This window comes from Thamnophis sirtalis, unplaced genomic scaffold, assembly GCF_051295495.1.
Source record: "Thamnophis sirtalis isolate CommonGarterSnake01/CBP01778 unplaced genomic scaffold, rThaSir2_p1.2 scaffold_11, whole genome shotgun sequence".
NCBI classification, from domain to species: domain Eukaryota; kingdom Metazoa; phylum Chordata; class Lepidosauria; order Squamata; family Natricidae; genus Thamnophis; species Thamnophis sirtalis.
In genome coordinates, this window is record NW_028261391.1 from 27,593,971 (window position 1) to 27,614,827 (window position 20,857).

Below are 20,857 nucleotides of genomic sequence, written 5' to 3' on the forward strand. Positions count from 1 at the left end.
ATACTTGCCTCATTTTTTAATCATTAAAATTTTTACTGCAAGTCTATGAAGGTACTATACATGTGGGAGTCCCATCTTTTATCACACTGTAATATTTACCAAATGCAATTATTGACTTCCATAGTGTAATCACATGCTGAGAGAAGACATCAGGGTTTGAGGTTCCTTTGCAGAATCATTAGCTGTGGTACATAACATACTTAACCAGGTCAATTACAGATTCAGCAGCTCTACAATCTAAACTTAGTATTAACCTTGGTTAGGTTTGTTTTGCTTGCTTGTTGTGCAAATTCAGTGCATTTACCATAGTTGGTTCAGGTTTACCATATTACATGAATTCAGTGAACTAATTCAGTAACCAAGTTAAATGTGTTGTTTGAACACATGTTACTGTAAAGAATAATTTTGTACAGTGATAAAAGAAATGCTATAGTATTAGTTGAACTATTAAGAGCTTCTAGTTTGATTGAATTTTTTTAAAAAAAATCTCTTTTCTTATGAAGTACTTTTATAGGATTTTTTTTAAATATTCTGAAGGCTTTTGATAAGATGATTTATACAAATATATTTTAGCACATGGATTGCTTGGAAGCTGTTCAAGAGTGACTGCTACTTTGAGACTCAAGTTCTTCTAATTAGGAGTTCAAACTGTGTGATTAGTCACCTAAGTCATGTGGCATTTCTGTCTCTTGATGGATAATTTCGAGATACACAAAGGGGTTTCAATTTGACAAAATAACATTTCTATTGAGCATGACTATATTAGCAACATTATTTATGACATTCCATTTCTATTAATGTTTTTTAAAAAAAACATAAAAGATTAGACACAATAGTCCTAATCTTTTTATATTCATGTATATTTTTAATTATGCACATCCACATTGTAAGAAAATGTTTCTTCAAGTTCCCTACCAGTTGCTCTAAACCTAGGAACAGCCAAACTCTGAAACACAGTTAGATTAGTAGAGATTTCCATTGTCATACCCCTTGTTCAAGGCAACCAAGGTAAAATTAGTACTATATTTTAAAAGTTTTGGTTTATACAAATTTAATATGAATGCATACACTTGTTCCTAATTGACAGAACACACAGAATTAGTGTTTAAAAATAAAGCAACAAAATAAATATGCTATCAAGCGTGACACATAATTAGCGTGGATCAGAGATACTGAACTCCAGATAATCTAACAGCATTTACATATTATTATGATTATTATGGTTGGTCACATGATCAGCTAGATATGTAAACTGGATTTATCCTTTTTAACCCACCTATCAAATATTTCACAAGGACCTGGCATAGGTAGATGTTGTTTTATAGTGTTAATGGCATCATTCAGAGGTGGGTTGCCAATTTTTTTACTACTGGTTCGGACGTACTACTGTGCATACTCCCGCACACAATGCTTCTGGTATCATTATAAGATGTAAGCTTTCCAAGGAAAGCTGCCTTTTTCAATTAACTGAAGGTGATTTTATCAGTGTCATTGATATAGATGTTTTAAAACTACATGAAAGGCATGTAGTTACTATTGGTATTTTTTTTTGCTTTCTTTTGTTGTTATTATTATTAATTTTTTATCCTGGACACACAGAGAGGGAGGGGAGAGAGAGCAATGAACATACTTAAATTCCTTAAACTCCCCACAACATAGGGTTTGACTGAGAGAGAATGAGTAACCCAAAGTCATCCTGGCAGCTTCCATGTCTCAGGTAGGATTACAACTCATAGCTCCTGGTTTCTCAGCCAGCATTATGCCAAACTGGCTTCCAAATCTGTATCTAACTCTTATGTTTTGTTTATTATTTGTAACTTGTTTGTGTTCCTAAGGCACAGATCTGAAGCATCTATTCTTCTTTGTTTTCTCTTATTTTTAAGGAATTAGAAAGTTATGGACTAAAAATGAAGGATAATTACCATAAGGTGGACTAAAACAAGCTTCGTGTAACCTGGTTGTGATGTTAACTAAAAGATTAAAAGCCTTTCTGAGATCAGATGACATGTCACGTTTTTATTGTGTTGATTTATCTAAATATGCTTACTTCAGAGATATAGATCAGGGGTGGAATGGTCATGACCAGCATGTGACATAGCTGGCCTGCAGGCTGCAAATTTGACACCCCTGATATAGATCCAACTATCCAGACAACTGATCGAAGGAGAGGGAGGCCTGATATGGGGAGAAGAGATATAGATCCAACTATCCAGAGAACTGATCGAAGGAGAGGGAGGACTGATATGGGGAGTAGAGAGACATTCCAGTTTAGAATTCTTTGGGGATAAGAAACATCTGAGATCAGAGCTGTAGGTCTATATCTCTTATTTCCCAAGGAAAGGTGAAATTCTTATAATAAAGGTGATCAAAAATAAAATATCTGTCAACATCCAACTAATTCACAGCAAAAAGCCTGGGAAAAGAAAGATCAGGAATAAATAGTATCAGAGTTCAAACTGAAGTATAAAAGGGACTGTGCCCTCCAGTAGACAGAGGACAATCAGCTGTTTTAAGTACTTTTCTTCTAATATACAGTAATGATCTTTATCCAGACATGCTGCGTTGAGTGTTTGGGTAACTTCTGCTGAATTAGAGCTAGAAAGCCTAGCAGCTATAATTCACCCAGGTTCTGCATATGTTAATTGCTGAAATAACTTGATTGAATTTAATCCAGTGTGATAAGAGCTAGACTGTGCATTGACCATGAGATTAAGTTTGGGCCCCAGTTTAGAGTTAATTCCATTTGGCTCAGGGCTGAATGAGAATCTCAGTTCAGAAACTGAAGTATGAGGCTTCCTTTCATTACTATTGCAACTCAACAAATGGCTGAACAATGTTTTTGAAATTTTACAGGATTGGGTGACATTCACAAGCATAGTAAACCCCTGCTGAGAATATGATGAAACCAGATTTCATGCAGATGAATTTAGAAGAAAGGTGATATTAAGCTGTGGGATAGAAAATAGCAAAAACTACCATTCCCTCTAAAATACTGTTTTTTCTTGTATTATCACCCAGAAAGGAAATGTTGGAGAATTCAGACTCAAGTCTAATGATTCAGTGAGTCACCACATGTGGTTGGGCAGTTGGTATCAGGAATAGTCACTGATTTGGATTAACAGCTAGTACAATCATTTCCTACTTCTAATTTTGAAGTAATTCCTGGAAGCAATTCTATCACATGAAGGTAAACTTATTACTAGATAAGAAGAGAAAAATATAAGGGAAATAAGTATGTTCCTTTTTACAAATAAAAGACCTAATCATTTCTTTTTGTCTTTTAATATATTTAAATTGCTAATGAGATTTTGCAGCAGTTGAAAACTGGGAAAATTTAGTCTACTAATAAACTGTTTATAAGACTGATTTGGTACTAGACTCAGAATTTTCAGAATAATTCTGAAAATATACGCTGTTTCATTTTAACCCTTAATTTACAGTATATCCAATTCATTATTTGACTCAGAAATTTCTTATCAAGAACGATGGCAACATGTGTTCTCCTCTGAATTTCTTTGACAATGTCACAAGTGTAACAGAAATAACACTTAGCCTTGCATTTTTCTCTCTTCATTAGATCATGTGAAATGGTACAAAATATCAATCTGCATACACAAATGAAACATAAAACAAATGAAGATATTATATCCATTTAAAAAAAGAATAGAGCTTCATTACTGGGAATTGGTTTCTCTGCCCTTAGTGCAGTCTGATGTGGTGGATAATTTTGAATAAGATCAATTTCTTCACTTCTGACAACCATCTCTGATGATAAAATAAATAGTTAAATGGAAATAAGTAAGGTAAAAATCTGGTTTTTCAGCTGTATATAAATAACAAGAAGACACATTCATGCATTTCTATTCTTTCTCTTTAAAAAAGCAGATCACAGATAGAATTATGGTCATAAATGAGCCCAAGGTATTCTTCCAAAGAGAAGGAAAATAGTAGATGCTTGCGAAATGGACAGATGAATAATCTGACATTACTGAGCCATTTGTATCAAAGATTGACTGCAAAATTAAGCCTAGGCATTATGTGAACTCAATAAAATAGATATACCAATATCAACATATATGTGTGCAAGCATGTGAATGTACCGTAAGTGAAACAAAAGTAACTAAACCTTCAGAGCGTCAGAGAGATTTTCATTCTCTCTGTAGTCAGCTGCAGTATATTAATTCTTTTTCAGATTTGTACATCATGTAATGGCTTGTTTTGACCTACTTAGAACCATATTTCTGTATTTATAAAACCTTATGGCAAATGTAGTTTACAAGAGAGAAAGAAACAATTAAAATTGCAGAGGGTTGGATCTAAATATAAGCATATATGGGACAGAACAGTTGAAATTAGTACAATTTTATTGATTCCCTGATTGGACAGATTTAAATTTCACCTTTACATCAAGAGCTAAGGGTATAATACTCCTTCTTCAGCCCTATGAGTTAAAGAACTATTTTAGAAGTAGTGCAGTAAGTTTTTCCTTAATAGTTGGCTTTATAGTTGTTTTCATGGGGAAGCCAATAAATTAATTAGCTTTGTGGACTACTTCAAATATTTAATTTTAAAAATTCTAATGTTTTTTGGCAAGCAAAACAAAGAAAGAGGGTTTGAGTTTGATTTATTATATTTAAGAGTGAAGGTATAACCACATGTTAAAATAGCCATCTTGGGCACTCTCAATATTAGAATAGATTTTTTTAAAAAAAATATTGATGTGGATTATATGCAAGCTGACAAGTCATGTAGTGATTAAAAATTGGAATGCTGCAACAAACAGTTTTAAAATTAGGATCAGTGACCGGCTTAACTCTCCCTGACAAGAAGAGCCTGGCAAATGACTTGGTCCCAGTCAGAAGGAAATATTCAGCATGACTGAACACAACCAATGTTTCCTGACAAGCCCCATTATGCAAACATGGATAGACTAAGCAGATGAATTTTGAAAAGTTGCTACTTCTTGCCAATCTCAGTTCAAAACATGTTGTGGCAGTAGTGGTGCCATGCTGGAAATTAGTTTTAGGGTGCATGGGAAGAACCTGCAGGAAGTTGGCCGAAGACATGGACACTACAAAACATTACTTGTAGCAGATTTTATTGGATGTTAAATTATTAATTGCATTTTTGAAAATAAAAGTTGTTTTCCTAACAGAGAACTGAATATTTCAAAATATATGTCACAATCCCCAGTAACCACATGACTCCCAATTCTATTAGACTCCATAGCCAGCAATTTAAAAGTCTCACCTATACAAGAACACTTGTTTTACTTGAGAAATTGGTCTCTATCTGAAAGGTGGCAAAACATCTTATACAGATCTTTTTGATATCTATTTTACTATGGTGGAAAAAATAGTTGTAATCAATAAAATACACCCCTTTCCTTTTTAATTTCTGGGTATGACCAGAGTCAAATCTTGATCCAGAACCAACTCCTGTTTTCATCTAAATGTACCAAATCCAAATTGATTCTCTCTGACTCTAAAGAACCTTCCTATGACAATCATGTCCATACTCCCACCCCAACCAAAAAAATAGAAGCATCACTCCCTGGATTCAACCTTTATACATATCTTAGCTTTTTATTGTTTGGGGTTCCACTTTTGTATAAAGTTGAGGCCAATAATCATGGAATAACACAATAAAACTTGTTGTATTAAAAATTTCATGATTCCTGGACTTTTTTGGCTGATGATTTTGAAACTTGATACATTGAGACACCTCACTTTAAATCCACACTGAGCAACAAGAGCTCATTTCTATTTTCTCCCATTCTTTTATCATAAGAATTTTTTTGGGGGGGGGGAGATGTAGGAAAATATTCATACATTGACCCAAAATAGTTGACCTAAAAACATTTTAAAAAATGAATGCCTTCAGTAGAAACCATAACCTTAGAAAAAAATACCAATTTTGATGACTATAAAAACAAGGAGGAGTGTTGACCAGTTAAGATAGAATTAAGAATTAAGCTAGTCTGCACAAGGCATGTTAGTCAAAACAGTATTTTTTCCCCATGTATTAGTCGGTCAATAGTTCAGGGAAAGCACTATAACTTCAGGAGACACTAATTAAAAGAATCAATTCGTATTCTACTACATATGTCTAGTCATATTAACACATTTCTAGATTTCTTACTACGCAGTCTAGTCAAGATTAAAGGATTTGCTAATATGGATGAACTGAGAAATGCTTCTAAACTGACTGAACAGATTTTTGGACAAATTAGTTCATTTAAAATTGACAGTGAAAGATTGATTTTGCACAGAGTGAGTTACCTAAGTTATTCATCATTCCCTCAGCTCCCATGTAAAAGATGGAGATCTGTTTCTACTTTCTTCTTATAACAAGGTTGCTTCCCAAGCCCATCTATTTTGCTGCCTTGATTGCTGCTTGTCAGTTCTTTTAATTTAGACATAAGTTTAACCTCTGTAGCAAGACCTCCAGAAATAACTTCCTTAAAAGCTTTCACATAATGAATGACTCATTTCATGAGTTGCTCAATTCAGCCATACTACTTAAAATTATAATGCAGAATGGGAAATGGCTAATTACACAGAAAAAGATCCAATTACTGTGGAGATCATTTGATTCATTATTCAGATTGTCTTCAGGGAAAATGTGGATATCTAAACATGGGATTATAGGCACCTCACTACAATGCTTACATCTCTGTATTTAATGCCAAGAAGCCTTTCATGGTCATATTTGAAAATGTTGCATGATCATGCCATAAGCCTAAACCTAGGGGTGGATTTGACAAAAGACCTGGAAATCTCTTAGCCATCAAGAACATAGGAAACTCCCATCATCTATGTTCTATGGTGATCAACATCCTGTACAATGGCATTTAACAATATTTTTCCAACTCCTGCCCTGCCTAATCCTATGTGAAAACTACCATGGTGATACAGCTGTACCTTGAAAAAGCCAGGTTTGACAGCAATGCAGTATCATGGTTTCCTTTGCTGCAACAGCACCACGTCTTCAACAATATTTCTTGGTTGCCTCAAGCAAGAGGAAGAACAAGACCCTTTATCTAATGTCTGGAGACCCATCTGTGCAGCTTCAGATTGGGCCATAAAAAGAGCTGCCAAAAGCATTCCCTTCAGCAAGAACCAATTTTCTAGAAATAGAAACACCAAATGGTGTTGGTTCTGGTATGTCTGTAATCAGAGCTCTTTATTTTGAAAAAAAAATAAATGTTAAAAAATGGGTTAGAGATTTAAAAAACCTAAGATACATTTTGTGCAGTGTGTGTGTATGTGTGTGTGTGTGTGTGCAGATGAGAGAGAGAGAGAGAGAGGGAGGGAGGGAGGGAGGGAGGGAGGGAGAATGAGAGAAAGAAGGAGAGAGAGGGGGAGACAGAGAGAGGGAGACAGAGAGAGAGTGGGGAAGGGAGGGAGGAGGAGAAAGTTTCTGAGATTATTTATATATTACATTTTAAAAGGACCATAAAGTTTAAGGATTTATAAAGTACTATGAAACACTAATCTATAAAGTTAGAAATAATAACTTTTTGGCAAATATTTAGATGAAAAAATGCACAGAATTCCACAAACAGATATTGGCAATACAGCAATGAAATCAAGATATTGAGGCCATAATCTAAAACTTTAAATCCAGACAAAATGCACAAATGTCCACAGAAAGCAGTGGACATTATAATATTCCTGACATAAACTTGTACCCATATGTTGATTGCTACATCTTCCTTCTTTCTGTCCTTCCTTCCATCCTTCTTTCCCAGCTTCCTTCCTCCCCCTCCCTCCGTCCTCCAACAGATGGATGTAGAGAGAAAAACATTTTTTTCCTTTAAAATATTTTTTAATCCAGTGGATCCAAAAAGTTGGTGCTAAATTATAATTTTTAATGTGATGGAAGAGAAATTCTAATTAAAAGCCTTAAAATATACCTTAACTTTTGCAAAGTATTCAAAAATGTTTTATATGAGATTTTAGTACATAATTTGCAAAATGTTAGTGGAACAATGCTACTATTCGACAAATGGTTTATATGTCAGTGATTTCTTGTCAAACTGGAAGGAGTGATGAACTCCATTCTAGATCCTGTCATACCAGATGGGCTTATAAATGACTTTGATGTAATTTTAGAAAATATGATTTTTAAATCTGCAAACATAATGACTGAAGGAATACAGAGAATTGTGCTACGATTCAGGTAAACCTTGAGAATTTTGATCATGAGCACAAATGTGTAAGACAAATTTCAAAAAGGACATATGCAGAGTCTTACAAAGAAAGAGAAGGAGAGATTTAAAAGCATGAGGTTAAGATGGGATGACCATAGGCAAATTCACAAAATGGACAGAATGTGCATTGCAAGGTGAAGATGAGCTGCAAAAAACCTAAACTAAATAGAACAAAATGTAATCAGTTTCTGATTTACCTAAGAAAAACAGAATAGATCCTTTTATGTATTGGTTCCAAGGCAAGCAACAGTAAAGAACATGAAATATATTGTTCTGGATTTTAATACATTGCTTGAAACATGTGTGTTTGTGTATGTATATGTATATATGGTTTTTTTTAAGTATCTCTTAAGAATTACATAACATAAATGGGATTCGGTTATTTTTACAAAATACTGGAATCAAAATGGTAAGATTTTCAAATGCATACATAAATATGTTTGTGCATGTGTAAACATACTACCTAAAGTTCATGAAAATTGTGACAGTTGTTAAATCACAAAAATTGCATAAATAAACTGTAACACATTAGCATGCATCAAAGTTGTCAAAACCCCAAATTTAGAAACAGCAAGGTAATTTATGTTAATCTGTACAGTTGGAGCCAGCGGAATAAAACCAACTACATTTAGCTTCAGCTTTTATCTTACACAAAATTTCAATCTCCATCTGGAGCTTAAGGACAACATGTCAGAAAGGAAGATGAATATTGGATATTCAGTAATTGGCAGATGTCTTTTTATTTCGGAGTTTTACTAACAATCAGAAAACAGCCTAATTCCAGCAGGAATGTGATTTCTTTTATTACAGTTTGCTTCATGAGTCTCTGCTCATTCTCAGCAGGTTCTCACAAGTGGCGGTTCTTCTCTAAGGCTGGCTGATAGCTACTTCCATTTGCTGTATCCTTCTTCTCCTGAATGTGAAATTATTTTTTTAATTATTAAACAGATTTATCTAGTCACCCAACTCACACACAGTGTCTCTGGATTTCATAAAACATTAACAATCCACAGTTAGGAATCCACAATTTAACCTTACCCATGGCAGTGACAACAGAAGTGACCACAGAATCAGAATCAATAATTTATCACCTTTTATCTTCGGTATTTGATATAACAGAATATGTTTGCTCATTGTTAAACGATTTAAACATTCTAATTTTGGAGGCATATCTTTATATTTAAGTTTAATATTGACAACAGCCTCCATTAATTTAGATAGGGGACTTAATGATCCTTATGACAAACCATTCCTACCACATAAAAATTCTGCAACTTTTATGAACTTTTAAATGAATGAAGTGCAAAATACAGGTGTCTTAGAAATGATGATAATAGGGATTGTGAGAAGGGTTAATCTGTCACTATGACCTACTTTGCTTGGAAATCCTATTCATTTTTTTGTTTAAAAAGAGCCCTTGGTTTTCTCTATGTTGGATAACAGGATAGAACCTTATCTTAACAAGACATACTCAATTCAGGCAGTAGATCAGATCAATGGTTCAGTCCCAAGCAGATTGGTACAAGTAAATTAGAGCATCAAACTCCATCCCCCTTTCCCTGTTTCTGTTTGTGTACACATGCATACATGTAAGCTTATATGTATCTCAGTAACAAAATGAAGTTCAGTGGGGTCTATATTAACCCCATTATTAGTTAATTATTATTTTTTCATGTTATGATAATTTTGGTTACTTTGAACTCATATCCAAACATTTTCAATAAATAGTAGAATCTAAATGTATGGTAGAGGATCTGATTTTCAGTGACTTGGTTTGAAATGAAAGGACATCCATAATTGATTCCATGCTTGATCATGGATCTGTGAATACCTTGAGCACCTAGAAGAAAAATAATTCATAGATATAACTCTTCAAAAATAAATGATTTTTTTAAAGCAGTTCTTTCAATGATAGTCTAGACAGGAGCCTTAGCACATGGGAAGAGAATTCATCCTTTCCCCCCTGCAATCTTTCCCATTATCGCCAAAGTTATTCTCTGCATTTTAGTAGAAACATTCATATACCACCACCGATAATAATATTTGCATAATTTCCTCAAGAGGCAAATAACAACTTGGATGTTGTAGGGGGGAAATATGATCATGAAAATGGAAAGAAAGTGTTAATTCCCAAGCACTACTGCCTTAATTCAAGTTTTCTGCCTAAATTGCTTGGATTATCCTCCTGATTTTCCCTTTGACTTCATCTTTTTTTTCCCTTCTCCCTCTCAATTTTCAGTTCCTTCCTTTGCTGCAAATAGGTCTCTTATGCACTGTATGCACAATGTGCACTGATGATGTTATATAGTTTGGATAATGAAATGTCTACAAGAAAACAACAAAGCTCAGAGAGCACCAAGGATCCTTTAGTCTCTTTATGCTGCTCTATTGCAAGTTGAGCTGTGTGTGCATGCCTGTGCACACTGGGCTGCTGATCATATAAGTCGAGCTGCACATGAGCGTGCACACTGGCCAGCCACTCACATAGCCCGGTTCACCTCCACCCTGCTGGGCCACCAAGCTGCAAAGGTTGGGGACCACTGCTGTATTTGATCTCTGCCCTTTTTTCTGCTTTTCTTCTTCCCACAATAGACTCATATCTCCGTACTGGATTGCTTTAAAACTCTTGGACTTTTGTACTGTGAAAATTTTGTCTCAGTGCTGATTGTCTGTTTGGTACTCAATGTGCAAGGTAGTACTTGTCGGTGTCAGCTGCCTCATGACTCATGTCCCTTTCTGGATGAAGCAAAGGGTCACATGTTAAGTCATGTGGTTTGTTTGGTATTTGTTGTTATTAGTCCTCATCATATTTTCTGGCACCAACAAATGAGTATTGAGATTCCACTGTATAACAAAGCCTATGGAAGATGGATTCAGAACGTTATTATTCCAGCAATGCCCGTACATCACACCAAATACATTTTTTTAAAAAAGGAGGTTCCGAATGTTACATCCATTTCCAGTTTTGACTATTGTTTTTGGCTTGGAGAGAAATACCAAGGATTCAAATCCTATTCCCAACCTCTGTTGTGCATCACACTTGATTGTCCTGATACTAGGATAAGAAAGAGTTAGAATGCTGAAGACTGCTTTCTTGAGAGTGATTTATGATAGAAAAAGTGGCTGTATAAAGCTCTCCCTATATAATATCTTGGATGGTTAGAAACTTCTAGAAAAATTAGTTTGATATGAATATTATTAGTCTCTCTCACACATACATAACTATATATGTGTTTTAAACAGTGTAAGATATTGCAGACTTTAAAATTGCTTTAAAAGAAATTTCAGCAAAATATTGTTTTGTTCTAGTTTTAAATTATTTTCATGTTTCATAAGGGTGTAATGAAGGGGCAAGTTCTGCTGTGATACATAAGAAGATAACAAAAATATTCCATGCTTCTGGCTTGAATTAAAGTTCTCATTAAAAAAAACTTGACATTGTCTTTTATAGAAAAAAATACTTGAAAGAAAAAAAAATGCCTATACTTTCAGCACTGAGAAACAGAGGCAAATGAAAAGGTTAGGGGAAACTATTTCAGAAAATGACACAAACCATGTGGGATGAGTTACCAGAAACAAGAAAGGTAATTTATAACATCTGTTTATGAAGCAGAATGTTCAAAAGCAAACTGAATCAGGAGAAGTGAGAATATAGGACTGTAAGGAATGCAGGAAATTAGAGATGGAAAAACAACAAGAAAGGTCAGTTTTATAAGGATTAGTTCCTTTTAACAGAACAGGACTGTGAGCAGGTGGAGTTCCCACTGCCTATTTCAACATGTGCAGCTCAGAGACCAAAGACCTATTCTGAATCTTTTCTCCTTATTTTTTTGACCTGCCTTACTGTTTGAGGGAACATGTCTTTGGACAGATAAAGTAGGACTAAGAAAGGAAGGAAGGAAGGAAGGAAGGAAGGAAGCGTGATGGAGACCATCTCCTTATTCTCCCATCTCTCTTAAAAGCTTACAATACAAAACCACACTTACGATGAAGCAAAATGCATGTAGCCTTGCTCAAGTCAATCTAAATATAGTGTTTGGGGAATAAAAACAGAGAAAGCTAATTTAGAAGCATATTTATTTCTTCCAGACCTAAGAAATACAAGCAGAGAAGAAGGCACCAGTTTCATATTAACAAAGAAGGTATCTTACTCCTTAAATTCTCAGAGTTGAGAAAAAAGCTTGTGACTTTCTTAAACATTATTTTAATGATTTACCTGTTGCTTCCAAAACACCATATTTTGATGGTGATTGTTAACTATTTGGTCAAACTAATTAATGGAAGAAACAGTATATATGAAACATTAGCAATATTTAAACCAAACTTTGATGTTTGGATGGAAATGGATAAACTTAATATTATCCCATAGATTTTTATTCCCTAGAGAAGGGCAAATGATTTAATACACAGCTGTAAGATGATACTTTTGCTTCATGCCATGGCGTATGAACTGGTTTTGACAAACATGTTAAGATGTAGTGTCTATACATTTACGCTGATGATCATTGCTAGTATATCAGGAGCTGCCCAAACAAATAACTCTGGTCGAAAACATAGTCAACTGTATCCCAGTATGAGAATTGTATTTCAACTATGCAACCTTTGTTTTGCCCTGTAGTAAGTATTGATCTCCCTCTATGCCATTCTGGGATAGGCTCAGAAAGAGTAAAGATCTAAAACTCTGAGAAACTTTCTTGTGTCATTTTAAACCAACCTCCCTGTAACATATTTGATGCAACACAACTTTATAATGATGGGACCTGAAGTCCAAAACATGTTAAGTTTAGTATAAGTAATATTTGAAAATCAATATTTGACCTTTCTGGTTTAAAGGCTTCTTCAATATTGCATTTCACTCTTTTTCTGCATATTTCCATCCAAACATTGCTGTTTTGGAAAGGAAGCAACTATTTGGAAGTAGCAATAGCAATAGCAATAGCAGTTATACTTATATACCGCTTCATAGGGCTTTCAGCCCTCTCTAAGCGGTTTACAGAGTCAGCATATCGCCCCCACAGTCTGGGTCCTCATTTCACCCACCTCGGAAGGATGGAAGGCTGAGTCAACCTTGAGCCGGTGAGATTAGAACCGCTGAACTGCAGATAACAGTCAGCTAAAGTGGCCTGCGGTACTGCACCCTAACCACTGCGCCACCTCGGCTCATTACATTTTTAGATAAATGGAAGACAGCTAGCTTCTTCTCTCAACCCATATAAAACAATTTTGACAATTCAGGCAAACTTGCTGGCTGCAGAAAATAGGAGACCCCAAATGGTTGGGACAATGATCTCACTTATTTTCATTGAGAAAACATTGCATCTGTTTAATTATACAGCATGTCTCAAAAATTAGCAAACAACTTATAATTTAGATTTTCTTCAGGATGTAACATACTGTGTATATGAGTACAATATTTTCATTCAGAGATCATTTTCTGGACAGAACAATGGTCGCAGATGTCTCTCTGTACAAAGATGAACACTGACCAGGGTCTTACTGGCAAGACATCTCTTTTTGTCATGCAAGTTAGTTCTGCTTAAATAACCTAAGAAAGCTAATCTCAGGTCAAAAAAAGAAGCCCATGTGCTTCTCCTGAAAACACATTTTTTTTTATTTGGATGTAATTGGCTCCTTATAATAGATTCAAACACTGAAACATAAATTTAGTTATTGTATACTTTTAGGAATATTTTTTCCAGGACCTTCTCCATATGAAGCTTCACAAGGAGATGAGCATTTTCTGTGGGCCAGATCTTCATTCTTCACTGATCTTATCAGAGCCAACAATGTTAGTAGCTGCAAAATTGAATGTCCGTCCTTGTTCATTGCAATGTGAGTCTAACAATGAGTTCAGATCTCTTCATCTAACCGCTCACTTGTATTCTTGCAATCTGGTTGTAAACTTCCTTTCTGTCTGTCCTAGCCTTACATTGCAATGAACATACATTCATTGCAATGTGAATACATTCATTCAATTTTGCAGCCATTAAGATTGTTGGCTGAGCAGGTATAAAGATAACCAAGAAAATGATTGAATCCTGGGAAACAGGCCCCTTGTCAGACAACAGGAGTGCTGATTTATCACCAGCTTATCAGGTACTTAGGAACCGAAGACTTAGCAGCATAAGGAAACAACAGCCAACAACTTAATAGTCAGCCATCAACATCCCAATCAAACAATAAGAAGCCACACCCAACCAGGTACCACATATGTAAATCATATGCATAGAGTACTCCAAACCACACTTTCCAGTAGAGAGAAGTTAGATAAGATAAAAGAAGGTAAAATAATCTTTAAAGTTGACTCAGCCTTCCATCCTTCTGAGGTCAGAAAAATGAGGACCCGGATTGTTTGGGACAATATTCAATTCTGTAAATCACTTAGAGAGGACTATAAAGCTCTATGAATCGGCAAATAACTCTAAGTGCTATTGCTAGTATCACTTTTCTGTGTGTACAATGGAACATATTAAAATGAAATCCTGATACACATAATCCATTTTGAATGGATAGTGGGGGAAAATAGTCTTTAGAGTTAACAAGGTTGATACTATATGGTACAAAGCTATTACAGAATCTTAGTTGTTCTGCTTTGGATACCACAGAGCCTCCTTCCAGAAGGTAATAAGTACAATTGGTCATGGAGAAGATGTAACACATCCCTGACCATACTGTGGATCTTTGTCAAGCAGTGCTTATATGCCATGTCCTGGATAGAAGGAAGTGAACTTCCAATAAAAATCTTTTACTCTGTCCTCAGCATTCTCTGCACAGCCTTCTTGTCCAAAACAGTTCCCTGAAGATGGACTCCAGCACAAGTCTGAAAGCTTAGGAGACTAAACCTCTGGTTTTGGTGACCGAACCAGTTTGGATCCTGGAACATTATTCTGGGACACGTATATTGTCCTTCATTAAAGGATAGCCATTGGGCCTATTATAGGCAAATAACCTTGCCTAAAAGAAGGTGATATCTGAAAACAGCTCATCACTGTTATAACCTCTGGGCTGAAAGGCTGATACTTGAAGGAGGAATCTCCTTGAAGTCTGCCAAGATTATGGCTTCTTATAAAAGAGATCTTTATCATTTCCTCAAACCTGTTTAATAATCCTGTTCAACTTTGGTATCAGAAAACTCAATTCAGTTAGTTGAATTTATAAAACTCCCACCAGTTCTTTGTTATTATTTCTTCTACAGTACACTGTTAGAATATTACATTATATATCTAACGAGATGTAAGGCTTGTAAAATCCAATAAGACTTTCTGCCCACTAAACATGGGTAGATTTTCTAGCTTTAAAGATCGCAATGTTAGAAGGATGAATGAAGACTAATACTGTATTGCAAAGTAATCATTCAGTGTCACAGATATATACGAGAATAACAGTAGTGGGATTTTCATTTCTTAGCAGAAGAATTCTGTCACCAAGAAATGCACCTCTTAAAATAGGCTCAGAATATTACTAAATGAAATATATAACTAAGAACCTAGCACGATTTCACTTTTTTTGAAAAAAAAAAAAAGGAAAATAAAAATGTGATTTGTTATTTCATCTAAAAGGGAGCGTAGTTTATATATTATCTAAAATTTTGCAAAAAATGTTATTGTAGATTTATAAATAAATTTTATACACATAAAATTCCAAATTGCGAACACTGGATAAAGTTACCATTCTAATCAGCTTAACTTTTAATTCTCAATGATTTCAATATGATTGACTTTGAAGAAAATATGTTGAATCTCGTTTATTTTACTTTAGCTTATTCTCAGGTAAGTTCGAATGGGTTGTGACCTTAGTCCTTAGTCTATTTCAGTAAAAACTAAATGTTCCCATTACTTTGAATAATTCTGCTGTACAAATGTCATATAAAACTATAAAATGTGTATTATTTCATTTTTATTAAAAATAGAACAAGCCGGCAGTAAACACCTTCCAGACCTCAAAATAATCTCCAGAGTACACGTAAATTAATTTCAAAAGCACCCATTGCAGATCAGTATAAAAAAGACTTTTTATTACCGCACAGCAGTTTGTCTCTGGCATCTGGGTAAGAAAATGTGGTCATTCTCTTCCTAAACAATACCTCTGCATGACATGCTGGGGTGCTGACAGATGGACATTATGTATTTACCAACCCCCTTCCCCCACTTGGTTTCCTGCTATTGGAGATGACATTCTTCAGATGTCTGTTTTATGAACGTTAAAGACCACATGGCTTTTTCACACACACAGCAGCACAGCTAAAACAAAGCTTCGTCTAGTACTGTGCTTGGCCTTCACTTCTGAGGCTCCAACCTTACACCAACTAGTTTAAGAGCGCACTCCATTGAATTCAATGGGACTTACATTTGAGAGATTTAGAGATATTTGGTTGTAGAGGTAGAAGTATAGCTTTGCTCCGGATTTACTGATGGGATTCCTTCTCACCCCCTCCCCATTATTATTCACAGAATAGATTTTTTTTTTACTGTTACCAGCTGATCTTAGTTCTAATATGGCTCCATCCCTCAGTGAAATGCAAGATTTAATTGATCACAGTTATGGTTTTCTTTTACTGAGAGGGATTAAGTACATTTTACTTTTCAAAAACATAAGAATAGAAAGATAAGAAAAAAGAAAACAAACAAACAAACCACAACACTGTTCCAATTTGGAAATAACCAGAGATAAGTTCATTAGCTTGCCTACACTTGTGCATCATAAAAACCTTGTTAAAAATGACTCCCTAGCCTGCTGTATTAGCTACTTTATGAGGTAATTTCTCCATACAGTAATAAGATTTTTTTCTTGAGTCTCCAGTGCATATTAAACCCACTAATCTTCTTTTATAAACTATACTTTCTGCTACTTCCTCGATTTGCTCACTTTAAAAGATACTCTCCTATTAATATTAAAGGTGGCAAATGTAGCTATGAACTTGTGGAAACATCTTTTTCCAATTTATTGCAGTATCTTTAAACAGTGTGCTACACAAACACATATGCAGTAAATGTCAAATATGTTTTGTGACTAACCAAACAACAATAGTCCCTACAGAATTTATTCTTCCATTCACATTGCTGTGTAAATACACACACACACACACACACACACACACACACACCTATATATTTATATTTATAGCTATAGCTATAGATATAGATATAGATGTGTGTGTGTGTATGTATATAGCTATAGCTATATCTTTAGCTATAGCTATATCATATATATCTCTATCTCTACCTCTACCTCTACCTCTACCTCTACCTCTACCTCTATCTCTATCTCTATCTCTATCTCTATCTCTATCTCTATCTCTATCTCTATCTCTATCTCTATCTCTATCTCTATCTCTATCTCTATCTATCTATCTATCTATCTATCTATCTACCTACCTACCTACCTACCTACCTACCTACCTACCTACCTACCTATCCTATCTATCTATCATCTATCTATAGCTATAGCTATAGCTATAGCTATAGCTATAGCTATAGCTATAGCTATAGCTATACCTATACCTATACCTATACCTATACCTATACCTATACCTATATCATCTATTCTATATCTATCTATATCTATCTATCTATATCTATATCTATATCTATATCTATATCTATATCTATATCTATATCTATATCTATATCTATATCTATATCTATATCTATATCTATATCTATATCTATATCTATATCTATATCTATATCTATATCTATATCTATCTATATCTATATCTATATCTATATCTATATCTATATCTATATCTATATCTATATCTATATCTATATCTATATCTATATCTATATCTATATCTATATCTATATCTATATCTATATCTATATCTATATCTATATCTATATCTATCTATATCTACCTACCTACCTACCTACCTACCTACCTACCTACCTACCTACCTACCTACCTACCTACATACATACATACATACATACATACATATACATATTCAGATACACATGCATGCACACACAGAGACACAATATTCAGTTGATCAGTTCATGGAACAAGCTCTTCTGCGCAATAAGTACAAGTGCTCATGAGTTTAATGTGTTATTTCTGAAAACTTATTGGAATGAGAGTCTTTAGACTTGAAATAGAAAGAACTCCAGCAGTAAAGTCAGATTGCATTTTAATTCCCTATAATGGCCAATTCAAATGGTTGAGTGCCTGGACATTTCTTCTTCCGCAGGGAATTTGCAGAAGCATATAATTCTGTAAATTAACTTTTTTATTTAAAAAAAATCTATACATATTCTTATGTTGGCCTAATGAGGGCCTGTGAAATCTTCAAATGTATGACCCATTGGATTGTTTATTAAGCAGATTGAATGAAACAGAAGCAGATAATAGTTTGCTCAAGGGCTTAGCAATGTAGTCTAAAATATAAGGAAGATGATTCCAAAGTTTGTGTGGCCCTACCAGTTTGCTTTTTTCCCCCCCTCCTACGTTTTGGAGAATTCTTAGGATAGGAAGAAAGAACTGAAAAGTATTTTGATAGACAAGCCTTCAGTGTCTAGTTATAAATAGTTTTTCAAAAAATTCTGTCAAGTCAGTGTGCAGAGAAATGAAACAGTTGATTTCTCTGAGTTTCCCAAAAGGATAGGCAGATTTTTTTTCTTAGTTATATCCATAATAATGGAGAGAAAGAAGGAAAAAATCTTTATGATTTGTTGGAGAACAAAAGCTGAGGTGTGGAGAGGAAGCGCGACTCTGCTAGGTTCAAATTTGTCCATTGTTCACCATCAACAATACAGAAAATTAGAGAATTTGAAAAAGATACCTAGAATTCAAAAACAAAAACAAAAAAGGTGCTAAGTAGTAGCTATAGAAATGAGCTGTTGAGAATATAACATATAAACTTCAAGACTGTCTTTTCCAAATTAAGAAATTTAGAAGGTAGGAATCTTAGCTTCAATTGGACCATCCAAGCAATACATCTAATAATCTGATCATATCTGTTTTCCGAATCAAGTCCAGTGGAGAAAAATCCGGCAGAGAAATTGCTTTCAGTTCATGAAAAATCATTTTTCCATTCACTTTTCACAAGTCAGATTTTAGAAATGAAAGTTATAAATATATAGTGGACTTTATAAAGCAATGGGTTGTAGCTCAGTAGTAGAGTATATGTTTGAAAAGTAAAAAGTACCATGTCCAATATCAAGCATATCACAGAGTTGAAGATTGGTAAGGCTTTGATATCTGAAGAGCTATTTCAATTCGATATAAACAATGTTGGGCTAGAAGAACAAATGGTCTAATTCTGTATAAATATCCTTCTGTTTCCATTAAAGCTTTGAGAGCTTTGCAATGCATACTATAGGCCAGGGTTATATGCAATGCAATCATTCAGTTTTGGTGTCCTGATAGGATCTCTAACAAGTTTATCAGGCTGAGGTCCTATTGACTGATATTTGACCAAATGATATGACAGTGATGGCACGATAATAATGATTTATTTTATTTATTTATTATTTATTAATAAAATTTATAGGCCACCCAATCCCGAAGGATATATATAATTTTAATTATAATGAATCCATTGGCATTCCTATGAATACTCTCCCTGGTCTTTAATCTTTTTTCTTGTCATTTGGTTATGGGTAAGAGCAGTAGTGTGCTGAAGCAGGTCATGAGAGCCAATTGTTAAATTTTCAGGAATTTTGCAAGCTGATTGAGAGCAAAATGTCGAGAATGCCATTTTGTGACAATTGACCTGGCAATTGTACAATTATAAGCAAATCATTTCAAATAGGATCTCACAGCTCCAACTAGACTTTGTGTAGATGAAGAAGTGTGATTTTGAAATGGGAACATGAGGAATGTATGCTTGTTGGGCTAGCCTCAGTGTGATTTCATAGTGTATGGGAGAATGGGATCCTACAGAGGGAGAGATATATCAAAAGAAAGAAAGGAATGACTCAAATGTAAACCCTGACACCTACTACTACTAGCAGATCTGTCCATCTTTGTCTCTTGTCCTATTTTCTTCCCTCTCTGATGGTGCCCACTGTCCTGCAATAGATCATACCCAAGAAACTGATAGCCTTTAGGAGAAAAAGCATTCAGAGCCAAGTTCCACAAAAATGAATGACTGTTCCAAGTATGCTGCCACTAGGACCTCCTAGAACCCAGAATATAGAATTGTCTTGACATTTTGGAGTAAGAAATGTAAGAATTGTTTTCATCTCTTATTGTATTACAATTTCTCCAAGAGGTTTATGTTTTTTCAGAGAGATATTCTCATAAATACTGTTAAGTCAATGGTGGGGTTCAAATAATTTAACAACTGATTCTCTGTCCCAATGATTTCTTCCAACAACCAGTTCACCAAACTACTCAGAAAGTTAACAACCGGTTCTCCTGAAGTGGCGCAAACTGGCTGAATCCCACCACTGTGTTAAGTGCAAACTTCCTTTTGGGAATCGACTGCAATATTCTCTACATTTTTTCCATCAGCAAAAATCATATATCAGGACAAAGGGAATTTTATAATTAAATGCAGGAACAGAATTTCACTGACTGCCTGTTCTGCCTTTTATACTGGTGAATATATTTATTTATTGTTTATTATAGGTGAGAGTTCTTGCTTTTTCTATTATTGTTTTAAAAATAAATATAGTGTACCCTAAATGAAGTCTTGAT

General features: G+C 34.6%; 1 long non-coding RNA gene across 1 annotated transcript in view; it reads right to left on the minus strand.

Moving 5' to 3' along the window:
• Window positions 1-8,524: 8,524 nt before the first annotated feature.
• LOC148043579 (uncharacterized) overlaps window positions 8,525-20,857 on the minus strand; it is a 53,288-nt gene continuing 40,955 nt past the window's right edge. The window contains exon 3 of the long non-coding RNA XR_015698097.1: window positions 8,525-10,055. This is a non-coding gene — a long non-coding RNA (uncharacterized LOC148043579). The remainder of the gene's footprint in view (window positions 10,056-20,857) is intronic.